Genomic DNA, 19,694 nt, shown 5'->3' on the forward strand with positions numbered 1-19,694 from the left:
GAACTCTTGTATGAAGAGTCAAAATTGTTATAATACATTATATCTGTGATCTTTCAATAGGTACCTCAGTAATGTATGTCCTGGCCACTGATCCTGACAATGGCAAAAATGGAACAGTTGTCTATGATATAATTAGAAATTCCATCACTGTTGGATCTCGTCAAGATTATTTTGTGATTGACCGATCTCGGGGCCTTATCAAAACCAACGTTCCTCGTGAGGAATTGGACCGTGAGACCATCCCATCCTTCACCTTGGAAGTACGAGCTAGTGATGAAGGTAATCCTCCAAGAAACAGGACAGCTGTCATAACGATTTCCCTCAGTGACATCAACGACCAGCGACCTGTATTTGAACCTGTCATTTATCGAACAGAAATGTCAGAAAACCTCAAATCTGGAGAGGTATTCCGTGTTGGAGCAACGGATGCAGACATGGGCAACAATGCAAAGTTGACATACACTTTAGCACAAGATGACAGGGTTTTCTTTCAGGTTATCACCATTGACAACATGGGCAGCATTCTTGTGTATGAGGTAAAGCTCTTTCGCCCCTTCTTTAACAACAGAAAAAAGATCATATCTTATTGAAAACATATATAAATAAGTGCATCAGATATTCTTTCAGATTCCATCCATTGCACAAAACCCTTGCATCGATGCAAATGGTACATGCATAAAATTAAGGGAATAATACGAGAATCAAATCAGTTGAGGGAATGCTCATTTATAAAATTAAAATAAAGATAGATCAGCAGACTGGTTTAGAAAAAAATAACTATATTTCAATTCAAAATCCCAACTGAAAGAAACTATTGGTACAGAACATTTCAACTTTGAGAAATTGTTTAAAGGTAGTTTAATCTGAAGTTATGAACTGTTTCAGAGGCACTTTAAAAAATCCTAGTCATTAAAAAGATTTAAAAAGCAGATTAAGTAGAATAAATTGAGAAAATCCGTCATTAAAGATCATTTGGAGCTTATTTCAAGGTGCTATTTAGTAAAACGTTTACTTTGAAAATTTTCAGGGGAGAGAAGTAGACTATGAGCAAGTTGATCAGCAGTTCTTCAACCTGACGGTAATTGCTCAAGATCCTGACCCACTACACACTGCCACAGCGCACATTGAGATTACTGTCCTTGACTTCAATGACAATGCTCCCACACTCTCACCACAAGTAAAGCAGGTGGAAATCTCTGAAGACACCCCACCAGGATTTCAGATAACATCGTTCCGTGCCACAGACAAAGACTCTGGAGAAAATGCCATGTTTGAGTATGTCTGATTTTTATTAATCAGTTTTATACAGTTTAGTACCATTTATTTAAACACTACAGTTCCTTTGTTCGGATAATGTAATTAAATGTATTATTATTTTTCTGACTGCGACCCTGTCCTGACCATGTGCGTGTATAATGTGTCTGTAATTTACTTCATGTACGAGTGAGTGTATGTTGTAGAAGTGAGCATGTCTGTTATATGCAAATGTGCATGCATGGTTGTTGATGATTTAGTCTATATATTATTTATGTAAAGCGCTCTGAGCATATCTTTGGAAAGGCACTATATGTTATTATATTTTTTGTTTTAAATAAATCAGGGAAAATTTTTAATCTGATGCAAATAGACATAAGAAAACTGTTACTTTAAGCTTTAGTGAAACTGAAGTTATGGAGGTCTTATATGTTGTGTTGCATGGACATTACATCTGTTCAGTTATGAATTTCAGGTTTTCCATAGACCGCTCTTCGGATCCACGAAGACATTTCAGTGTCGGTGCTATATCAGGTATTGTCACTTTGCGACGTCCACTGGACCGAGAGACACAGGAGCGGCATGTTGTATATATCAGAGCCATCGACAAAGGTCTGTCTGTTGTAAAAGCGAGAATACTGCACACATCTCATCATCTCAAATACCTTGTTGAAAGCTTTTTAGTGAGGGGAAATGAACTAAAGGATTTAATTTGGTTTTAATTTCATAATTTCTGCTGTATTGTTTGCATAAAGTTTTTTCCTCTCTTTTATGCCAGTTTAAAAGTTTGAGGGAGAAAATCTTCTATGTGGTGTGTTGAATCTAAAACATTTCATAAAATTCATTGTAGTAACTAGTTTCACTCTACAACTTCATAAAATTCTTATATATAATAAAAGAAAATTGTTTACATAAAAAGATATAGCAGTTGATAATTATTTTGTGGAAAACAGTGGATGACTGTGAGCATTGTAGAATCTCTAACAGTGGAAATTCAGGTCAGGCATGCTTTTGTCCAAAGGTGATCCACCTATGACAGGCACCGGCACACTGACCATCATCGTGAAGGATGTCAACGATAACTTTCCTCAGTTCCGAGATAAGTACCAGCCACAGGTTCCGGAGAACTCTCCTGCTCCAGCACTGGTACAGGAAATATTTGCCAGAGATCCGGATGCTGAGCCTTATGGGCCACCTTTTGGTTTTTCTGATCCCCCATGTAAAGATGGCTCCAACACCTGCCCTTGTGAAGGTCGCCCCACCTGCGAATATTTTGACCTTCATTTTGATCCAAGTAAGTACAGGCAGATCTTGGGGGAGGAGGGTTGCAACAAGCTGTAGTGTATAATGTCAGATAATTCGGGTTCTTCATTGGGATCGCTATGAATCACCTGCAGTCATGAGTTACAGTAAGAGATGTGCAGACGTGCACTCTCACTCTCGCGCGCGTGCGCACACACACACAGAGTTCTTGTTTGCACAGTTAATGCGCATGCATTTTCCTTCTTGTGGGAAGAAAGACACTAGAGGAAAACTATTGAATCTTCATTTTCATTTATTTTCAGATGGAGATAATGGAAGGGGGTCAGCTAAGGTGACCACTAAACAAGTGTTTGACCGTGAACGCCGCAAATATTACTACATACCGATTGTGATGTGGGATATGCGTGGAAAGAACAGTTCGGAGGCCATGACTGGAACCAATACCTTAACAGTCACCATTGCTGACATCAATGACAATGAGCTGAAGCCTGGACATCAAGACGTCTTTGTCTATAATTACAAAGGTATTGATAAAGTGAAGTTTACAGTAGGAGCTATGTGACCTCCAGTGATGTAATATGATTGATGGTAGTAGTGATGATGACTATATAAATTCTTAATCACCAGTGGTAATATCAAAATGTTTTCTTTCTCTTGAAAGGTTTTACACACATGACTAGCAGTTGATGGTAGGGAAATGATTCAGTTTTAATCTTGCTTGCTGGATCTACATTTTTGTTTTCCACTGTGAATGTTGGGCCTTATGAACGTTGTGTCTGTGTGCAGGCCTGTTTGGACCTCTTGACATTGGGCGTGTGTATGTCAAAGATGAGGATGACTGGGATTTGCAGAATAAGACGTTCACCTTTGCTGAACCAGCCTGGTTAAAGGACTATTTTGAGTGAGTACTACCCCAAACACCCTCTCTCACAAAAAATCCCAAACAATCACAGGTAAAGAAAAGGATTCATTAAAATTCCAATAAAGAATTGAAATTAGGTACACCGTGTTGCATAAATAGAAATTTGTAAGAGACACGAGATGTACAGTGTATGTTACTTGAAAACACTTTTGTTAAAAGTAGAGTCTTAAAGTACAAAGATTTGGTATGCATAAGCTCTGGCAATAAGAATATTAAAATCTTAATCCAGAGGGCATGTTTATGATCTGGAGTGCAGTGTATCAAAAAGTAGCCAATGAAGTCAAAGCATAATTGAAATATAATATAGCTGAAACTTGCATCATTTTTCTTGCAAAGATAGTGCAGGGCAGCCAAAAGATTAGTCCTTTGGAAACCTGAATACCACTTGTGGTTATTTTTCTGCAGTTTATTTAAAAATAGGTTTGGCTGATAAAATTATTGAACTAATCAAAATGTGTACATAGATTCACACACTTGTTCAGTCTTTTCTTCTATTGAGGAAGTGTGTCATTGCTGTGTTCTTTTGTCAGGGTGGACAAGCTGACAGGGATGATCACCATGCTGAAAGGTGTACCCAGCAACACCCCAGATCGTCCCAAGTATGAATTCAAGGTGGATGTTTATGATGCAGTATGGGAACTGAAGGTCCGTTCAACCGTGTCAGTTGTGGTCAGGGAATTGTCTGAGGAGGCTGTTGCTAATTCTGGTGCCATTCGGATTAAAGGTAAAATTTATTATCTCTCTCATCCTTTTCTTATTAAGTAAGGGTTAGAACCACACAGCACGACATCAACAGTACTATTACACTTTCATACTTCACTGCACCAGATAACTATACAGTCACAATTCAGCCCCACATGTGATCACATTTCATTCAGCCTTCAATCTGTTGGTCTTGCATGCAGGCAGGCAAAATTGATCGCCTGATGGAGGTGATAAAACTCTCCCAATAGACTATGCCTATCATCATGTAGAATTGCAAATACTTTTGTCTGCATGTTACACAGAATTGGAAGATCAATCTGGGCTATTCCAATAACTTTTGAGCGGGTGTATACGAGTCAGTTCAAACTGTTCTTGATCTTGACCGATAAATTGTTCTAATAACAAATGAAAAGGACAAACAGGGTCAGAAGGTCAGTTCCTGTGTGTGGGTTTGAGTTAGCGTTCATGAGTAAAATCATAAATCATAAAATCGTAAAATCATAAAATCATTGCTGAATATTTAGTTCCAAAGAATGGTCATCTTGCTCACACTTAAGTTTTGAACCATTAGGATTACTTTAGGATTAGAAAGTGTTTTTTTTTAAATCTTTCCAGTATTAGAATATACACCTTACCATAAGAATTAATGATACTTTTAATATAAGACAGGGGAATTAAAGTTACAATGCCCACATTTTAAATAGCAGCTAGCATTTCTTAAAAACTGAGAAATTAGCTATAAAGCAGGGCTTCTGCTAAGGCTAAAAATTCTTTGGGGTCCCCGGGACCCTTTCTTCAGATTTTTAAGGGGTCCCTGTTCTTCGCCCATATTTGAATGGGACCCCATTGACGAAAATTGAAGGGGTCCTCTGAACTTTTAATGCGTACTGTACGCAATTTTTTGCGTAAGCAGAAGCCCTGTATAAAGTATGCTTTCACATCATTTCTGGTAGTATTTGGTTGTGCTTGTCTTTCTGTGCTTAGGAACAAGTGCTGAGGAATTCATCATTAAAAATGGTGGATCGTCTAAGAAAGAGAAATTCCACAAACTGCTAGCAGGGCTTCTGCAGACGAGCATGGACAATGTTGATATTATAACAGTCATGGACATTGATGGCTTCACAGATGTTCGCTATTCGGCACATGGCTCTCCATATTACCCATCTTCCCAGACAGACAGTCTAGTGGTGTTGAATAAAACCAGGTCACAAATTTTATTTAAATTTTATTTTAAAATTACCTTTGTTTGTATATTCTTTTACTTTGGAAATGGGAGTGGGAGATTAATTTTTATTGACAGGCATCAAACACACAATGTTGAGTGCTTAATTCTGAATTCTGTACTTTCTTTCAGGAAGTTAATAGTCTTGTTTAAAAGTCAGAGTGTTAATTGCATTGTCTCTGTTGCAGTTTGAGCAAGAGGTTGGAATTGAGATCCTAATGGTTCCTATTGATGCGTGTGGAGAAGAGCAGTTTGAAGGTGGTTGTTTTAACTTCTTAGACATCACAGGGAGGCCAGCCATGGTCAATGCTAATGGAACTTCATTTGTGGGTGTCGAAGCAATAGTAACAGCACGTGAAGGATGTCGGGCTCTGGAATTTCCTGATCCAAATGAATGTTCAGGCAGTTATTGTTACCATGGTGGAATATGCAGCAAAGATGACTGGGGAGTACTGAAGTAAGTGGGCGTGCCCTGTTCTTTTACCTTGAAAAACAGAAAACATTCAAAACTGTAGTTCCTGTAGTCAAGAGATCTTCCATTATTTTTTGATAACTGTCTTACCCTCTCTGTTCGTTGCTTCTTGTTTTATTGACCAGATGTGACTGTCCACCTGGATTTGATGGGCCACGCTGCCAGCAACGTCGACACAGTTTTGATGGCTCTAGCTTTGCCATATTCCCGACTCTTGAGCAGTGCGAAGAAAGTCAGACAACCCTTGAGTTCATAACACTAGAGGTAATCATCTCATCATTGTCTTCAGAAAAGATTGTTTCAAGCCAGCGTATAATATAAAACCTAAAACTTGCATTGACATCTCTTTAGAAGACTCAGTACATGTACTTCCTTGTTCCTGTCTTCCTATAAAGACCTTTGCCTTTTGGAGTGTGATTATTTTATAATTTGTTGAGTGCTTTTGTTGGAAAGATTTTCTAACAGGTTGGGGTTAAACCCCCCCCCCAATTTTTTGACAGGGTGATGGGCTTTTACTCTATAATGGACCTGTCATAAACATTGACCGACTCTATCAGCCTGAAGACTTCATCTCACTGGAACTTTTGGGAGGATACCCCCGTCTCATGATCAACCATGGCACAGGCAACCTGACAATAACCCTTGATGGCCGGGACATCAGTGGTGCCGTCATCATGCGGCCACTAGCTGATGGCGAGTGGCATCGCATTGATCTGATACGTTCTGGGAAAGTAAGTCACCGAAAAGGGATTATTGTGATTGTGATATTTGGAGTTTAAGTTTCATTATGTCACTTTTATCCTTGACCAATATTTTAAATACAGTTTATTTATTGAATGCTCAGAGATTTGTCATCATTTGTGCCTTGTGCTCTGTCTTGTTCCAATGTAGAATGTGGAAATGGTTGTTGACTACTGTCGAGCTGTAAAAGCAGAACAAGATGTGCAAGCAGACACTCGTCCATGTCGAGTCACAGGTCGAACACCAGGGGAAAACACTTTTCTTAATGTCAACACACTGCTGCAGCTGGGAGGTCGCTACTCCACTCCTGCTTACCCACAAGGCATCACTACCAAGGGTTTCAATGGTTGCATGCGCAACCTGGTTCACAATGGCAAGGTTAGACTTGTTCCATACCTGTGACTTCCACCATATGCTTCATCCAGTTTGCAGATGCAACGAAGTCCTTAAACATTTCCATTATTTAATGTTCATTTTTGTAGATCATTTGAATTTTGAAGTAGATTTTGTTGCTGTTAGAAAGTTGCATCTATATCTGATTTATTCTTGCATTTCTCCTAGCTTTATGACTTGTACTACAAAAAGACCACAGCTTTCAACTCTGGTGCTAATGGCTGCCCACGCGAGGATGAACACTGCATGCAAGGAGAACATGGCAGCTCAGGTCGCTGTGGGGTCAATGGCATTTGTGCAAGCAGCAACTGGGATAGAGGAGAGGTGACATGCATCTGCAAGCCAGGCTGGAGAGGAAGCGGTCATCGTTGTAATGAAAGTAAGCAGCATTTTCTCCATTGATCTGGTTTGGGGAAGTTACCGTAATGTCCTGTTCATTTTTCCAAATTAGCATTTTAAAAGTAGATATATTGTGGATTAAATGAATCTACAAAATTTTCCAGCCACTACCATCCGTGACTTGAAACAGGACAGCTATCTTCGTTGGACCTTGAAGCGAGATTTTTTTTCCAACAATGTCAAGCCAGAAGAGCTTGAGATCCAGGCAATGTTCCGTACACGAGATGAAAATGGTGTGATCTTTACGGCTGCTAGCACAGATAATACGCAGACAATATCTTTGGAGGTATGTTGAAGATACATGTCAAGTGATTATATGCATCTGGGAACATCTACTATTCCATACACATAAGGTGCTCCTGACACAAAATGTCTCCCAGTGGGAGTGTAAAGAAGATAGTTGCACATTTTTTTAGCAATTTTCATGTTATGTCAGAAACTGAGTTTTGCAGTCAGCATTATCATACATGCTGTTACCAGAACATTTTCACGCTATACTGCTTCCTCCTTAGGAAACACGGAACAATAAGAAATCACACTTATTTCTGTGTCATTTCCCTGTTTGCACAAGTTTTATTTGGTGAACTGTTATGCTTGTTTTACAGATCCATGATGGCCGCATAGGTGTTCGCTTTAACTTGGGTGATGGAGAACAGCTGTTGGAGTTGTCTCAAGCCCCTGTTAGTAATGGTCAGTGGCATGTAGTCAATGCCAGAAGGCGGCTTCAGCAAATGACCTTGACTCTGGATGGAGGAGAAGGTCGTTTTTATAATTTCTCACGAGGAAATCCAGATGGCAAAGTGAACCTCGTGATACAACGTCTAATTTTTGCTGGCGCCAGTGTGTCCTATTCCCAGGATGTCAGAGTTTTAACACAGGACCTTAGTAACAGTGAGTGCTTTGTAGCATTTGATATAGACAGTGGATCTGTTTTTGTGTTTCTTTGCATTTTAGCCAATCTTCACACCCCATTCCAATTTTTTTTTCTTCCACAATTTTGTTTGACCACCACTTTTTCCACACTTAAGCAATTCAGAGACTTTTCCTGTGATCAGTGTTTTGGAAGGTCTTTATTTATTGCTGTTTTTTTTTTTAAAGTTTTGTTTTATTCTTTACAACATTCTTGTATAATTTTCTGGCTTATCAAATTTTCATGAGACATGCCATCTGATCTAAGAGTGTAAAAAGAAAAAAATGATATGGAAGGTCAAGCTAAAGATGACAAAATAACAAAGTTTTCGTCAACACATGAGGTTTTTGTACATAGTACAAATCACAGTTATTGTGGTAGCTTTGCTGCTGATGAGAATGCTGCTAAGATTTCTTAATCATTTCCATGATGCTGAAGTCAACATATGACACACAGATCAAGTTTTATTTCTCTTACACAGCCTGTATTCAGGACATTCGACTCAACAATGGCTGGTTTCCAATGGACTTCAGTGAGAATGATCTTCTAGATGCAGTGGCAGAACTTAAGGAAAACCCCAACGTGGATGAAGGTTGTGTTCGGAATGACTGCCTTGCCAAAGACTGTCCTGCTGGCCGTGTGTGTTATCCTCTGTGGGAGGCATTTGAGTGCAGGTATTTGTTCACTAATAGATTGCTTTGTTAGACACTTGATGACCTTAGTATTATTCAGTTAAAAAAATTCAACAACTTTGCTTTTAAAGTAAATACACCTAGTTTTGCGAGAACATCGAATCTAGACCAAGATTGATTATAGACTGAGATTGAATCTGCACTGAATGGTTGGGCTTTTCCGTCTGTTGCACCAGGTGCGTCTGTTAATTGGAAACTAATTTCCTCTCCAGACAATGGTATGATGCTGAATGTAGGATTTATATGTTCACTGCTGTAAAGAATGGTTAGTTATTCATTGGAAAATATTTTAAATACCGTTCTGTGTTTGTCTATTTGGATTGGTGGTTTGAAATTCATAGCAAAGTTTGTAAGAGTTGTGGTTCCTTTCAGAAATTCCTTATTATTATGACTGGCGATGCCAGTACCTGTATAGCAAGGTATACATTGTTCAGTGTATTTTCATAGGTGCCAGCCAGGCTACCATGAAATTGCTGGGGAATGTATCTCAGACTGTATACCAAATCCGTGTTACAACAACGCATCGTGCCGTATTGATATGGGTATGGTGAAGTGTACCTGTCCCCCAGGATGGACTGGGGAACTGTGTAACATCGCCAAACCTGAGGAATCCGTCTTGCCTTCCATCACGACCCCTGGCATCATTGTAATTGCTATCTCCATCTTTGTTGTGCTCTGTAAGTAGCAATCTCATTTCTAATTTTTTATTCATTTATTTATTTGTTTTTTCATTTATTCTTTGGTGCTAGCTCCTGGTCTCTTGAAGAGCTCCCACAGTATCCACTCATTGCAGAAAGCATGTTGATCATGCAGGGTTATTTTGTGGTTGTGTGAACAGTGAGGTCTTTCAGTAAGGTATTGAACACCTTGTGAAATGGAATATTTAGATGTGTACCTGTGTTAGAAATTAGCACCTAAGCTTAAAGAAAATAAGCTATAATAAAGGTCTTTCAGCAAAGTATTGAAGACATTGTATAGTGAAATTCTTAGATGTGTAGCACACCTAACCCTGATAAAAAAAAGCTCTTCGTTAAAAAAGTAACAAGTTTGAAAGAGATGTGGGAGAGAAGATAAAAATTATAAGTGCACAAATGATCTTTTGAAAAACTGAAAGGATTTAAAGAACTAATTGTGCAAGTCTTAATTTTTGTTTTTCAAGTGTTGCTTCTGCTGGTATTCATGCTACTGAAATTCCGCAAGCGAGACACAGATGGTGACAAGTACATTTTGGAGGTTGATCCTGAAGATGACATTAGGGAGAATGTCATCAACTACGATGAAGAAGGAGCAGGTATTTTGGATTGCATTGTGACATGTTCTTTACTTTAGAAATACAGTGATACCTCGGTTCTCGAACGCCTTGACTTTCGACCAAATTGGTATTCGACCAGGAAATTCGAGAAAATTTTGTCTTGGAATCCGAACAAATATTTGGAACTCGAACATCCGAACGTCCGAGATGAGCCGAGTTGAGCCGAATGGCGTTCATTCGGCCCAGCGCGCCTTGCTTGCGTCATCAGTGTGAGTGCAGAGGAGAAAAAAACAGCAAACAATTGACAAATTCTTCCATAAAGAAATCAGACAAGCAACTGCAGAGCAAGATTCTGATTCTCCTCAGCAAAAGATACAGAGAACAGAAACACCCAAAGAGCAGTTACCCTCTGTTTTTATTGGAGGACTCCCCTTCAAAACAATAACCATCCCTCTTCCCTCCTCCCTCCACATTCATTCCCTCCTGCCATAAAGTTTGGTACAGGTACAGTAAATGAAACACAATTTACTGTACTGTACAGTACATTTTTTTTTTTTTTTTTTTTGTTTTAATAAATACACTTTTATTTCTTATTTCTTGTTGAGACTCATGCTTTTCTACATATTATATACAAATTAGGCCAGTAAATAGGCATTTTCTGGGGCTTGGAACGAATTAATCCAGTTTCCATTATTTCCTATGGGTTTCATTGCTTCGGTTCTCGAACAATTTGGTTCTTGACCGTCCTCCCGGAACGAATTATGTTCGAGAACCGAGGTATCACTGTACAATAAAACCTCCTTATTAATACCTTCTGAATTGTGATATTGTTTTCAAGAGCTTTATTTCAGCATTAAATTAGTAAACTTGAATTTATAGGTATTTAAAGTCATGGAATGAAAGCAACCTAGTTGATATCCCTACTATGACCCCTTTCAGTTACAACCCAATTTTGATGGATTTTAGCCATAATAGGGAGGTTTTGCTGTATAACTTATCTTACCAAATATGTTGTGCATGTAAATTTTCAGACTCGAAAAATATAAGTATGCATTTCATTACACGCAATTCTATTTCGTGCATGTTTTGGAGATGACTATACTAGGGATACAAGTTTTCAAAATGATCTGTATGTATAATTAAATCACTGAAAACCATGTAAAAAAAAGTTTCTTAAAAATTGTTGTTTATAGATGGATTGAAACTGGTTTTTGGGGAGGGTTTTTTCTATGTTAATTTCTTCTTACAGGGGAAGAAGATCAGGATGCATATGACATATCAAGGTTAAAGAAGCCTGACTATGAACTGGTCAAACCTGGAGTAGAAAACATGCGCCTTCAGAACAGAGCAAGAAGACGTAAGTAAAAGGGATGCTAACCCACGTAGTCAGCCTGTTAAATGGCGTTAATTAGGGCTAGAATACTCGGCCCTATGCTCCACTGGGGGTGAATAGAAACAAGAAAGAAGAAGGGCTAGAATACTACTAAGAAGATTTTTACTGTTATTTCAATCAGCTGATAGCTTGATAACACGACTTAGCAAGTTGCAAAGTTCTTAAAGTCAACAATGAGTTCACTAAAACTAGTCCAATGTTGATGGAAGGTGGGATATCTTTAGATTCTTGTATCAACAGTCTAATAAATCCTGAAAATTTGTTTTTAGCAGTTGGTATCCCTTTAAGTTGTAGAGACTTTCCATAGTCTGGTTGTGTACTTCCATGCTGTGATATGTAACCTTTAATGTATGTGTTTGTGTGTGCATGTTTACATGAGCATATATATATATGTGTGTGAGGGAGCAATATGATAAAAAGGGAGAAAGATCTGGATAGACATGTGTTGTTTATTTATCAAGTTTTGTTTTATTATAAGCTGATGATGTTCTGCACTAGGAGTTAACAGCTTAAGAAAATCCTGATTTATTGCAGGTGCTCCAGAAGATTTGGATGAAGGTGCCTTCATTATGGAACGTGTAAATGATGCCGATGAGGATCCAAATGCACCTCCTCATGATGGTGTCATGGAGTTTGCCTTTGAGGGGGAGGGCAGTGATGCAGGCACTCTCAGCTCTCTTAACACCAGCAGCAGTGGTGCTAGCCAGGACTATGACTACCTGAATGACTGGGGACCCAAGTTCTCCCGACTTGCAGACATGTACGGTGGAGGAGAGGAAGAGGTGGAAGTGGAAGATTAAGGCTCATAGTCAGAGATGACGTAGTGATGACTGCGGTTGCTAGGGTCGTTGTTGATCAGACGACGGTAGTGATGCAAGAGAAGAATACTCAACCAAAGAAACCACTCTGGACATCTGGACAAACAGTGTGCAGTAAAGGACCAAGAGTTGTCTCGCACTCATTGCAGCTGGTGGCCTTTTCTTGCTGCTGCTGCTGTTTGCTCAGAGACCCTAATAATTGACTCCCTTTATGACCTGCATTTATGAGACACCAGGTTCATCTATATAGAATGCATAGCCTGTGTGTTTGTGTAGACACATGCAAGTGTGTGTGTTAGAGAGATGGTGATAGAGTTAGTGTATGACAAATGGGTATGAATGTTTGCAAATTCATTCATTGGAGAGAGGGGTTAGATGTGTTTGTGCAGCCGTTTGTGCTGATGAATGTGAGAGAGTACACATGAGCATGTCTGTGCACACATGTGCTGATGCATGTGGATGAGGAATCATTTGGCATGTGCATGCATGATATTTTCGACCGTCTTTTGCTGTTTCCTCACATGTCCTAGTATTTTCTTGTTACTGACTTTATGACTGTCTAGTTTGAAAAGCCTTGTGCTGGTCGTTGGGGAGTGAGAGATAATGGTTCTTGTTGCAGACAAAGTGCTCCATCTTCACCCATCCATCCAGCTGTTATACCTTCGCAACCTCCCACCTCAAAACGGAGATTGTCCCGAAGGGTTATTGTAATCAACCATGTTTTGTTGGCAGGTCTCTGTGACTTAAGTCTTCTCAATTATTTCAGAGAGACAATAAACTTATGGTGCATCACTGTACATACGTAACGAATTATTGTTCTTAAGCTACATCAGCAGGGAAGAGTATTTGCAATGTTTCATCAAACTGTCATCATCAGAGCAGAAGCAAAGATGAATGTTTGTTTACATTATGACAGGGTTTGGCAAAGTTCTACTTGGTAGTCAAGGTGCACTTCCAAAAGCAAATACCCATGCTTCTTGTCCTGTCTGAAAGAGCTAGCATCTAAACTGTTCTTTTTCTACTTTTCACAAGAGCTAGCCACCAAGCAAAAATACTTTAGGCTAGAATGTGAAAAGCTGGTTAAACTTGCTGTTAGTAGTCCTGGCCTTAACCCCAATGGTTGGCATTTCAATGAAAGCGTTTCTGAACGTTCTTGCCAGTTGTCAGCTTGGGGATCTGAAATCTGTTAATAAATTGCAAGCAGAGTTCTCCTGGAAAACAAACCAGGTGCTCAGGTGTAAATTAAATTGAAATCTCATCTTGTCCCCACCTACCCCAACATAAATCCCATTTCTCATGCAGCCTCTTGACAAATCTGTCAGGTGTTTCATACATGATGTAAATAGATCCTTGAGGATGTTTATATTAAGCAGCAGGATAGACCTGTTGGCTAGAAGAAAATCTTACATTCACTTAAAAAGAAAAAGCATGTATGTGAGTGGTATGTTTGACCACAGTGGAATTGTCATGTCACAACAGCTCATACACCATGCTACTCAAGATTCTGAGAAAGGAATATATTAGTTGCATTATACTTAAACTGTTGTGTATTTGCATGCACATGTTGGGGTGAATGCAGGTGAGGTTGTCACATCTTGTTTGTAAGTATTGTGATTGTATTCATTGGTTCCGACAAGTCTTTGTATGCTTGAGCACGAAATGGGAACATTGTAGATGCTTGAACTGCTTGCACGTGCATTTTTACATGAGGGAATGTTGTAGATATTTGTTTATGTGTGTGCGTGAGGTTAAGGTGAATAGTTGTCTCAGGTGGTAGTTAAATCAAAAAGGTCAAAGTGAGTGTAGTTTTGCAGTTGTAGATGTGAGATGCAAACACAATGTGACAGTGAGATGTTGTGAATTGAAGTGAAATGTCTTTTTTTCTGTTTGGTTTGGCTTAATGTCCTTTGGCTAATAATAGCTTGTGCCAAAGGATCATGAATGCCCTACTACAATTAGGGGTGGGTGGTGAGATACCTTTGACTGTTTTAGTAAGTACAAATGAAGACAAAAACCTGAATGGTGAAGACTAAAATGTTCTCTTGTGTCATTCACTGGCTGTGTCTTACTGAGCAGTAATCATAGGCTGTGAGTGCCATGCATGTCTGTGATGATAATCAAGTTGTAAGATTCACCACAAAAAATAACATGCACGGGTTTATGATTAAAAAAAATATCTTTCCTCATATTCTTGATGGAACTTGGCTACCAATTTTTTTTTCTTTGCCTACAACACTGGACTCCTTGGGGTCAAGTTTTGAATATTCATTTCAGGAAATTCTGGACAAGATAACAATCATTTCCCAATTGCCCATTTGTGCTATAGATTAAAATCAACTATTCAGCCTTATCCATAATTGCAAAATAACTAGTTTGTGTGTTTAATGATTCCTAGAGACTACAGTGTAAAATAACAAAATTATAACTTTTTTTCAAGTACTGCTCATCTTTGGAAGAAAAAGGGGTTTTGTGTGTGTATGGGGGTTGTGGGGAGGTCAGCTGATTACCATACTAGACCAGATGTAACATCAGCAGCTGTACTTAAAAGAGGTATATCAGGGTTTCCAAGACTGATCTGAACACCTAAAGTTTATTTTTGTATTGACTTGAAATGTCCCTCATTTTTAAAGACCAAAACAAAAAGTAGTACATTTGTTTACTCAGCTTTCCTGAATTTAATTAAAAAATGGTTGAGTAGTTGTAATTCATTCTTGAAAAAAATGCTAAAATATTTGTCACAGACTTTGTACTAGGGTATATAATCAATACAAGAATAGAACAAATGTAAGTTTAGTACATGATTACAAATTTCAAAATGCTTTTAGATTTGTGCTTCATAACTTTTCACTAGGAATGTGATGTAGTTCTTTTATGAAACTGTCTAAGTGCCAGAGATTTATGTCAGCCTGAGAACAATTTTTCACATAATGAATGTTTGATGTCTAAAAGTAGCATTTGTTTATTACCATCAGCACTGTTTTGTTGTTGTAATGTAAAGGAGGCGAAAGGTTATTAACTATTTTCTAGATGCAGGGAGTTTTGTCTGGGATGACAGTTGGGTGGGTTTTGATTCAACACTAGACTTGAGATTGTTTTTTTCCATCCCACTCCACTAATTTTTTAACCTTTCTCCAAAATTGTGTGATTTTAGCGTTGTCTTTGGAAAAAAAATTGTTGTTTTGTCTCCAGCTGTGACTGAAGATCCTTTGAGTATTGTACACAGTGTTGTCTGCTGCTTCATTTCTTTCCATTTTGCAAGTTGCAGTGCATGCCATGGTGACACATTTCTTGAATTGTTATTGGGAGATTGTGAAGCAGCTGTCTTGATCTGGGACTGGGTGAATGCTGACATGCACACGCACAGTGTTCACCAAACTGTCAACAGGCAACAAGGATGCAAGCTTAGCAATAACTCTAGGAACACGGTGTACACATTGAGCAGACTACTTTCGCTGTCATTGTTTACCTGGCAATATCAACACATCATGATGTCTTTGTTCTACACCAGCCTCAGCAAAATTCTGTCATTCACAGGCATCCATACAAAAGTTGTCCCCCTCTCCCCCTTTCTTTCCATGATGGAGAGGCATATGTCTTGGGTACTTTTTCACCAAGACAGACCACCTCTTCCTTTGTTCATCAGTATTGGTCTTCAGTTTTCTCTTTCTTTTGTTTTACATGTATATTCATTATTTATTTTGTTACAGATTTTGTTACTGCTACAAAGATGGTTATGTTACTCACCATTGTTAGCTTGTTTGTACCTTTGACTGCTGAGGCAGCAGGTCTGCTGTTCTTTTTTTGTTTCACACCCCACCCCTCATTTCTTGGCTTGGATGCTGCACCAGTCATGGTTTTGCTTCTGCCTTTGTGCTTTGTACCTTTGCCCTACCATAATTGACTTCCATGAATATGATGACCTTGTTATTGGATATAGTTTAGCAGATCCCACATTTGTGATTTTTAAAATTTTATCAAGACAGTGTTTTGTTATAATACATTTCTGGCTTTTTCATAGTTGCCCATCTTGTAGTATATGGCCTTTCTGAAATAGATGTTTTTTCGTTTTTCTTTTTTTCACCTTTTGTAAGATTTTGGCAGCAGTCATAAAACTTTATGTTTGTCAATCATCTCTGTCTAGACTTGACATCAATTGCTAAAGCACCTCGGACCAAACATCAGGCTTCAAATCTCTTCTTTTTTTTTATCTTTTAAATGATCTCTAGATGATTTTATCAGAAGATTTTCAAGTGTGGTTAGGATCATGACTGTCAGGTTTTCTTATGCTGTTTCATTTGGCATCCAATTATTTCCGTTTTAGTTTTGCTCATTTGTATTTACTTGAAGTTGGCTTTATGGTTTTTCACCCAACTTTGTGTTCTTCCCATCGTTGTACCTCTGACCTTTTTCTCTGTGCCGATCTCCTTTAGGGTTTGTACAACAAGAAGTAGTCACCCTCCCCACACACACATATTGTGTCAGAAAATGCAGTCTTTACTTGTTGCTGTTAACAGGGCACCAGAAAGAGAATGGAAACGGTCCTATAGGGAACTGTTAGGCAATACTTCTTGTGGATATTTCAAAGGGAACATTGTCAGGAGTTATATTGTTTAAATTCTTTACAAGAAAAAGGGATTGAGCTGCTAGCTTATTTCTGAAGTTGCTGAGTATCTTTATCTTCATTTATAAAATGCCAAAAATTCAATTTTTGTCCTGTCAGAGAGCATATAAAAACTTTTTTCCTTTTTTTAATAATTGCCTGTGTCATTCATAGCCCATCACTATTATCCTTCTTGTTAACAGATTGGAGATGGTGTTGAACAAGTACATTTGGTGGGTCAATATATAGCAAACAAGGTAAAAAGCTTGTTTGTTTAATCATAGCACAAATATCTTAGCACGGAAATGGTCAAAAAAAAAAAATGCATAACAAATGCTTGCACAGTAGCAGATTTTTTGAGTCTGCTAGTTGGATGGTAGCTCATTTTTATCATAAAGTGATAGAAAAATTGGGCTTCTGAATTTTTCTGATACATTCCAGTTCTGCCCCAGATCCTCATTTTCAGCTAGTAATTATTCATTAATGCAGAGTGTGTAGATATACAGCCACCCACCCTTGGATACATGCGTGCACGCACTCACATGTACACATACACATGGAGAGAGAAAGAGAAGAGTGAATGTGTTCAATGTTTTGAATCTTTTGAACAAGCTCACAAGTAACTTGTATTAACCATTGTCTTCTGAATGTCAAGAGTACATCCCCCCTCCCTGTCATTCATCCTTATTTATATTTATACACACTGTGAATGCAGGTGAGGATGGGGTGTTTTGTGTCGTTTTTTCACTGCTCACACGCCCAGGCATGGGTGCAGCGAAGCTCACAGAAATACTTGAATGCCCCTCATGTTTCCTATTAGCTCTTAAAATATTCATGGACAGAGGGATTTCATGATGTCAGATTGCAGTCTTATACAATATGTTGCAATATTCTAGTGTTAGAGATCGGGAAGATGTCATGTTTAGACATGCTGTTACAGGCGTGACTGGTACTTTTTTTTTTTTGAGAAGGGGGGGTCCAGAAGATGGGAGTAGTATTGCTGTTGGGATATAACCTGACACAATAAAGGTGCTAATGCTAAGGGGTTGGTGCAAAGATATGTTCTGACAATAGAATGGTGTTGGGTTACATTCTGACAACTGGTGTCCTGACCACCTTTGCCTGTGGCTGCCATGTGATGACAACGAGAGATGGTGCACTTAGTGAAGCAAGTAGCCTCTGACAAAGTTGGAAGTGCAGAAAAAAAAGATGATTCAATTTTTTTGCCATGTAAAATGCTTTTGCTTTGATAGCACATTCGTGATTGTTTGAATTAAAATGAAAATACCTTGTATTAAATCAAGATCTATACAAAAGTTGATGTGTGCGGTGAAGTGACAAAATTAAATATTTTCTTATTACTTTAATTCAAAGGTGATCCCCAGAACATGTTAGCTTTTACATCCATATTTATCACAAATGTGGTTTTTAATATTCAAATGTACAATTCATGCAAGTGACATTTTTGAGAAATCTTTTTCTTTCTTTCTCTCTCTCTCTCTTTTTTTTTTGTTTGCTTTTTAATTCATAAAAGGGTGTTTTTCCCACCAGAAAAGGTGGATAATTATGTTGAAGAGAAAAAAAGAAATTTTTGTATTTCGATGAATAAATCTTATCAGATTCTGAACAACAAATATTCTGTTGCTATTTTCATCTTTATTTGTATCACCACAGAAAGAGATCGATTGAATAATGTGTATAACCAGCAGTTGAGAAGGCTTCTAGCAGTTAATAAATACGGAATATCTAATTAAGATGTCAAGATGTTTTCAGAAAATTAAAAAAAGAAATTGTTGTTTGGAACACAAGCTTTTACATGAAAAACTGTGTGATATAGAATATACAATTTTTTAAACAAATTTCTGGCAGTACTGATAATTCATTTTGATCTTGACTGTACATGAAATCTTGTATTAGAAATTTCTAGGTTTGATAGGTTTGTTTGCATCAATCAAGTGGCATGAGCCATATCATTCTAAACAGTAGCAGTGTTATTTTTCCTATGTACATGTTGACTCTGGCGGTCAACAACAACAACGTATCATGAGGTTGTGATGTCATGAAACTGAACAGGTCCTGCAAGATCTTGTTTTCTGTCATCTTTCATCTTTTTCACTTGAGTTTTGGAATAAATTTTGGATATGAAATGTGGGCCAGAACTTCCTGGTGCTTCAACTAGTGCAGGCATATATATGTGTGTGTGTGAGAGAGAAACAGACACCACTAATGCTTGATCATTCCTTTGAAGCTCAATCCCGAGGTATTGAAATGCCAGTTTCTTCAAATCAGTAACTTCAGGATCAGGTAACGTCTACCAGGATGTGATCCGGCCGCTAGCAAGACTCTGTAGCTATTCACCCCAATATGTGTTGCGGTAAAAAAATGTGTATACAACAATAAAAACCGACTTTAGTTAAAGCAGACATGAGTCGCATCACGAACATCTTGATTTGAGGACTGCGTTTGTTTTTGAAGACTCGCCCACTCCGCAATATCAGACATACGACAGACACAGGATAAAATCTTCTTTTAAAAAAAGTTGTCAACCTCGTTAGGTGCAAAGCTGTTAAAAATATTTCATGCGATTTTACCTCGTGCATATACATGTATAATATACACTGCGATCATAATCCGCTGTATATTATTAATTTATGACAT

The 19,694-nt window shown here is 38.2% G+C and overlaps 1 pseudogene; it reads left to right on the forward strand.

Moving 5' to 3' along the window:
- Nucleotides 1–19,187, forward strand: part of LOC112577413 — a 42,370-nt pseudogene extending 23,183 nt beyond the window's left edge.
- Nucleotides 19,188–19,694: the final 507 nt, after the last annotated feature.

This window comes from Pomacea canaliculata, linkage group LG12 (genome assembly GCF_003073045.1).
Source record: "Pomacea canaliculata isolate SZHN2017 linkage group LG12, ASM307304v1, whole genome shotgun sequence".
Taxonomy (NCBI): domain Eukaryota; kingdom Metazoa; phylum Mollusca; class Gastropoda; order Architaenioglossa; family Ampullariidae; genus Pomacea; species Pomacea canaliculata.